Below are 6,981 nucleotides of genomic sequence, written 5' to 3'. Positions count from 1 at the left end.
GGTCGTAGTTATGAAGGTTCACTCACGCTTGCAAACCTTCCAACGTTGCACGAGCGAAGTAATATTGCATGCCGGCGGTTCGTTTCCAGAATCAAACCACAGAATCCTCTTTTTCCTATCATTAAAGGGCGTCGCATTACACATGATTCAGGGTATAACCTCAGGTATAAATCTACATCGTATCGGAGGCCTACTAATACGAGTCGTTTGAACGAGTTCGTTACTTTTAAATATGCAGATTACATTTAAATTAATTGTACTTTGTTGTAGTGCTTACTTGTATCTCTGACTCACCTGTAATCCAGTCTATACTTCGAGAGGTTGAATTAAACTTATTATTACTTTCATGTTTCTCATAATATAGAATTGAACACGAAGTTGAGTATAAGGATTTGATCTAAGGATTTAATTACACATATACTTTCCATGTTTATGGTATGACATTTCTTTCCTGCCTTGAAAAATCTAAGCTGCTGATAAATGCCGACAACAAACTTATAATTGTTAAACAATGAAGCAAATTAATAATTACGCTATTTTTTATAGTGCTAAAGTAATGAGTTAAATTTTACGTTTGTATTTAATAAGCGATTGTCAGGAACGGTCTTCAAATAGTAGCCGTCACACGAGAGGTTTTGTCACGAGTGGTTGTCACGAGTGGTTGTCACCAGTGGTTGTCACCAGTGGTTTTGTCTCCAGTGGTTGTCACCAGTGGTTGTCACGAGTGTTTGTCACGAGTGGTTGTCACGAGTGGTTGTCACGAGTGGTTGTCACGAGTGGTTGTCACGAGTGGTTGTCACCAGTGGTTGTCACGAGTGGATGTCACCAGTGGTTGTCACGAGGGGTTGTCACGAGTGGTTGTCACCAGTGGTTGTCACCAGTGGTTTTGTCTCCAGTGGTTGTCACCAGTGGTTGTCACGAGTGTTTGTCACCAGTGGTTGTCACGAGTGGTTGTCACCAGTGGTTGTCACCAGTGGTTGTCACCAGTGGTTGTCACCAGTGGTTGTCACGAGTGGATGTCACCAGTGGTTGTCACCTGTGGTTGTCACCAGTGGTTGTCACGAGTGGATGTCACCAGTGGTTGTCACCAGTGGTTGTCACCAGTGGTGAAAAACGTTTTGACCCCTGCTCACAACAGCCCACGCTTTGACGAAGGCGGTGTTTTGCGAAGTTTTATTACATTTATAACATTAGATAGTATGCTCGCCTGTTATACTTTTTAAACAAAAAAATATCATAACAATAATTATAAAGGTCAACTTATCTCATGTTAGAAAATCAACTTCCTAAGAAGTCTTAAAAGAATTAGATTTTGGCGATATTTTGAAGAGGATGAATCACATGAGAAAAGTTCTAACTCACTAAATTTCACATTTTTGGTACATCCAGTCATAAGCAAAGTTAAAAGCCGAGACTCACAGCATAGCTAAAACTGTTATTTTACTTAATCTGAGTGAACTCTGAGCACATATTTCCACCTGGTTTTAAATATGTTAAATGATTACGAGTTTGCATGGTTTTACCTTCTCCAAACCGCAAAAGCACGCATCTAATTATGTTCTAAATATCTCGAAAAGGCGTGGAAATCGCTGGAAAGTTTGTATTGGACGTTTGATAAGAATTCCTTCAGGAATTTGTCTGGGAGGTCTGATTTCCGTAGCACCCTTTGTTAAGAGCAATAAGTCCTTTTTATTAAAATAGCATAGACATGCAACAACAGCCAATAATTATGTTTGCTTCTAAAAACATTTTTGGTACACCTTGTCATAGACTCGTTTTATGAAAATCATGTACAATATATGAATCTCCAACTAATAAACTCTCGGTGTGTGAAAGATGGGCTCCAGATCCTAACGCGTTAAAACTAGGAGGATAAATTCAAAAGTGTGTCATTCACCCAGTCTCGACTAAATCCGTTTTCTAGCCGTAGAAGCGTGCGTAAATAGCAAAAGAATAAAATGAACAAGTAACCGTGCATTCCAGCATGGCAACTGCGTTAAAAAAAACTTTTTGACTCTTGTCATAGGTTCTCTATGACAAGAGTCATCAAACTGTCATGTGACCCATAGTCCCTAATTTGTTAGGGTAAAGCGGTTAAAATCGAGAGAGTCCTCTGTTTCAAAACTAATTTAAACCACGCAGTGCATGTTGCAGTGCTCTAAAAAGGTTAGTGAAAAAAAAAGTTAGAAGACCCATCTTTAACTATGGTTGCAAATCAGACAGCCTTTGTTACATCAACCGTATGCTAGATCAAAGGTAAACCCCCGTGAGTCAACTAAGAGGTCATTAGGCAGGCATCAATGACAACTAATTTTATAATTTTAAATAGAAGCTTTAAACGACCAGAAAGGCGTAATGCGCCATTGAAATTGTTGTGTGTAGTTGTGAACAATAGTGCGATAAATTTTAGTGAAGGAAAGAACAAAATACGTCCGATCTTCAAGATTTCTAAGAAATGATCATGTTAATGTGAATGATTTACGAAGTTTGGCGATCAGCTTAGAAACCTTGAGCAAAACAGCCTTCTAACTCAAACCCCCAAATGCACTGTCAGGGGCGTACGCAGGATTTTAACAAGTTGCAGTCAAAGCATTCAGAATAAGGGCAAGGCTCCTCATCCCGCATCCCCGTGAAGATTTCATAGCTCCAGCTTTGGGGTTTGAAATTGGCGTCAATGCGTCAGACTTTTGAGAATATTACATGATTTTCTGTCATCCTCGATCTGAAATAGGACTGAACGACATAACAATATGTTTGGAAATCGTCTGTAGACTACCATGATTAAGAAAATTATAGTTTTTATCCTCATCATATATATAAAACTACGTACATAAAAGTGAATGAGTAAACATTTGATTTTTCCCCTTGTTATGCCAATTGTTTTTGCAGTCCAGTGACTGCAGGCCTATAGGCTGCGTACGCCCCTGACTGTTCGGTCGCATTTCTTATCAGAAGCTCTTTTTCACCATATCAATATTTTAGTGCGTTTCCTGAAAATTTTTTTTTAAAGAATTCGGCTAGAAAAATTGCTCACGCTAAACTTTGAAATGTTTCAAAGTTGTGCTCAAGTACAGGCTTGGGTTTATTATCATTGAGCTAGGTAGAAAGCTTGATAAGTTATCTCATCGGTGTGAAACGATGACTTAAAATGGCGTCTCATGGAATCGAGGACACCGGACAGTGGCTTATGCAAATGAGCATCTGTTCTGTAGACTGCGACGTCTATGAAGCGACGTCAGACCACCAATGATTACGTCACCTGGTTTGTGAATCCGCTGGTTTGAGGTAACGCAGTTCAATCTCAGCCACAGGAGTACCACTCGAAAAGCAAATTTAAACATTGAAGAACGTGATGTGCCTACGGATATGTCGTATTCCATCGTAAACTACCTTTCAAGGCTTTTATTCAGGCAGGAATCCTAAATAAACGTTCATAAAAAGTAGTTTTTCTTTTAGCGCCCTTGAAAGTTCGACGATTCGTATTCCTTTCAATTCCGTGGATTTTTAGTTGGCTACAGAGAGCAACAATTTATTTCTTGCTTACTTTATTATATCCTTGAAGATTCATTCATCATGGTAGCGCCACCTACAAACATTCGACATTCAGCGAAAAAACGATCTCACTAAGAAAAAGCATTTTTTTTAGTATCAATCACGTAGACACAGGTAAAGACTAAAGTTAAATATCTAAACGGTTTCCAAACCCAAAATCCAGTGAAAGAAAATAGTCGACAGTGTCTTTTAGTCGGCTGGACAAGTGTCTGCACACCTCTTTAATAAAACGGTTTACTTTTGCATTTTTCAACAAACGATGAAGCTGCCAGATTCTAATATAGACGATTAAACGATTAAACGATTTTTATCTTTTTACTTTATTTAATCTTTTTTTTTATTCTGCCTTATTATTATTTTTATTCTGCCTTATTATTATTTGTATTATTATTTATTTTTTATTTATTATTATTATTATTATTATTTCTATTATTATTTTATTTTATGTTTTTTATTTTTTTTTTATTTTTTTTTTTTAAATTTATTTATTTATTTTAGTTAATTAATTAATTAATGTATTTATTTATACAATTAATTTATATCCACAGTGATGGTAACCCCTTTGTGGATTAACAATGTAGATGTAGATAGACGGAAATAAATTATTGTATGTATATTGTCATTGAACCTGGCAGTCGCTAAAAACAAGGCGAAAATAAAATCGAGAATGATTTCAAAACGGAATTTAAAAATGCCTGGACAATCGCACCATTTTAATATAAAATACAAATATTTGAAATGTCGTTAATTTTGTCGATGGAGCAGCGTCAGCCTAAACCCTCATTGGTTTTTGAATTACATTAAACTGTGACAGGAGAGCTCTCTTGACTGTGGTTAATTGTTAATAAAAAGATCAATATTTTATTAACGCGCTACCCATTTTATTGGTATCAGTTTAAAAAGCAAGGAGATCTGCCCGCTAGTAATGAGGTACAACAATAATTTACCAGAGGTAGCACTGTGTCTTACCTTTCAGTCCGTTTAATTCTATAGGAAGACATCAGACAATCAGCAGCCGAAAACTGCGTTCAACAGCTACGGGAAGAGCAAATCGTAGATTGTTTTAATTGTTGGTAAATTTAACTAACTGGTATAGACCTAAACTATTAAATATATTTTAAGTCTTAATTTCAGAAATAATGTCCAAAACTAAAGTCTCAATCGATAAATGACATCATAATGCCCTTTGGTTTTTCGTTTTTACCAAATTCCAACGGTCTAGTCTTAATTAACAAAAAGCAGTGATTTCCTAATTTTTTTTCAAAGTCAGACCCGCTTATGCTAACCAAATTTCAATCCTGATAAACCAAATTGTTACTAAGATTGTTTTTACTTACCCAGGGCACACATAGGACACAAATACGACGTTTGAATGTTTTTTCTTGTTTCTCTAGTTTGCGTCTCACACTATCTTGGCCAATCCATTTCCTTTTTGTGTGCAGTCAAACAAGGTTTATGATTGAGTATGGCGTAAACAAGTAAATGGTAAAGTTAATACATGAAAGGTATTGATTGGTTTAGATAGTGCATTGAACTATGTGCTCTCTCCAGACAGGAAAATACTGTTTCCCGACAGGTTATTTAGTTTCGATGGTCGCGAAACTACGAAATTCGGCTATAAATATCTAATTGAGAGTAGTTTATATAAGCACATCTTTAAAAGTCCCCCTGTTTTGTGTTCCTAGAAAAATAGTGTGAGAAAGCATTTTCATCGACTGCTTAAGAGAAGCTTTAACGACAATTTTCATTTAATTGGATAAACTTACGCTAAGTTCAAACGTCGAATTATCCATGAGCCGTATTCAATGCAAATGCACGCAAACACTGATAAAATTAAATTAATGGTAAATTAATATTTCCACAAAGATGGCTTCTGGATGAGAAGACTTAAAAAGATGGTAGTATGCACGCTTTCCCTCAGTTTAGGTAAATTTCAAAAGATAAAGATGAAGTCGGCTTAAGAGGGCAGGTTGCCAGAAATTGATTGTTAAAAACAACTGCAAACACAATAACTTTGTATGTCTTTCAATATTTTTCAGACTTCAATTTGCACTTACCTACATCAGTTCTTCTTCAAAGAAACGGTCATTTTTTTTTAGGTTTCTTTGGTGTTTTTTGCCGAGGAGGAAGCTGGAAATATGAGGTTTCTTTGAATAGTCATTTGCCTTGTTGGTCAATGGCTATCTTCAATTCTTCTTCAAATTTAGATTCAGTAATTTTGGTAACACCTTGTCTGTGGATTTCAAAGGAAATATCTACTGATGAGCTTGCATATTTTTCACCTGAGTATCCAGATTTGCACACATTTGTGTCGCTCCAAATTGAAAAATACGACCTCTTAATTTTTTTCACAGTTCGTTGCCACAATGGATTATTTTACTAGTCTTCGAATTCCAATGTGCGTACTCTAAAAGGCGGCTGCGGAGTTTCCGCCCATCCTAATGGCAGATTCCCTTTGAATTCGCCGAGAAAACAAAAAAATATCAAACACTGAAGCTATTGTTGGTTGTACATGAAAAATGGGCAAGGGCATCTTCTCGTTCTTCTATTATATCAGAATACTAAAAACTGTTTTCACATTTTATCCTGGCTTTATCCTTAAATACATATATATATATATATATATATATATGTTATAGGTGTTATTGAAGTGGATGCGAGCTTTACGTAAAGTCTTAATATGCAGATTGAACTCCGAGAAAATTCAGAAAAAAAAAAAACGTTCAGAATGACCAAGCTCAAACGTTTCCGATTAATCATGGGTCTAGGTTATAGTTGGGACGGATTTGGGTGCATTTTTCTAGCATTTGGTGAATAAAGTTTGCAATAAGGTTAACTTTTTCAAAGTTGAAGACAATAGGGTAAACTCTTTCAAAGTTGAAGACATAAAACTCACCTCCTATCAGCAACAATGACCATCCTTTGAATTGTTTTCTGATAACACTCTTTTAGAAAATTAAGTCAAATTCAGTTACACCTTTCATAGATAACTGTGTGGGCTGGGTGGAGAGTCTCAAACCATTAGCAAAGTCCATTAACGTTTTTTTTTTTTTTTTCAAACACAGCAGTTTGTCTGGTTGGTAGTGGGATAGCAAACACATTTAGTAGTACGTGGTAGCACTTAGGACTAAAACACGGACTATTAACACACGCAGACAAGCTCACGGTAAATAAACCTCGTTGGATATACAAACACTTTTTTAGTGTAAAGTAATCAGTTTATTCTTAAATATAAGGTTAACTTTTCTCTTCTTTGAAAATTTTTCCATCCGGTAGTGATTGAAGACTTGTCTGAAGCGTGAAAAGAAGAAAATCACCGAAATGTGGAAATTTTGCGGTATATTCAATAGAGGACACTACTCAGGAAACAGGAAGTAGAGGTCTTTGCAAAAAATTGAGACCTTTCTTTTTAAGAATCCATATCTTATT

This window comes from Nematostella vectensis, chromosome 14 (assembly GCF_932526225.1).
Source record: "Nematostella vectensis chromosome 14, jaNemVect1.1, whole genome shotgun sequence".
Taxonomy (NCBI): Eukaryota; Metazoa; Cnidaria; class Anthozoa; order Actiniaria; family Edwardsiidae; genus Nematostella; species Nematostella vectensis.
The sequence above is the reverse complement of the archived record's forward strand: the minus strand, read 5'-3'. Positions refer to the sequence as shown.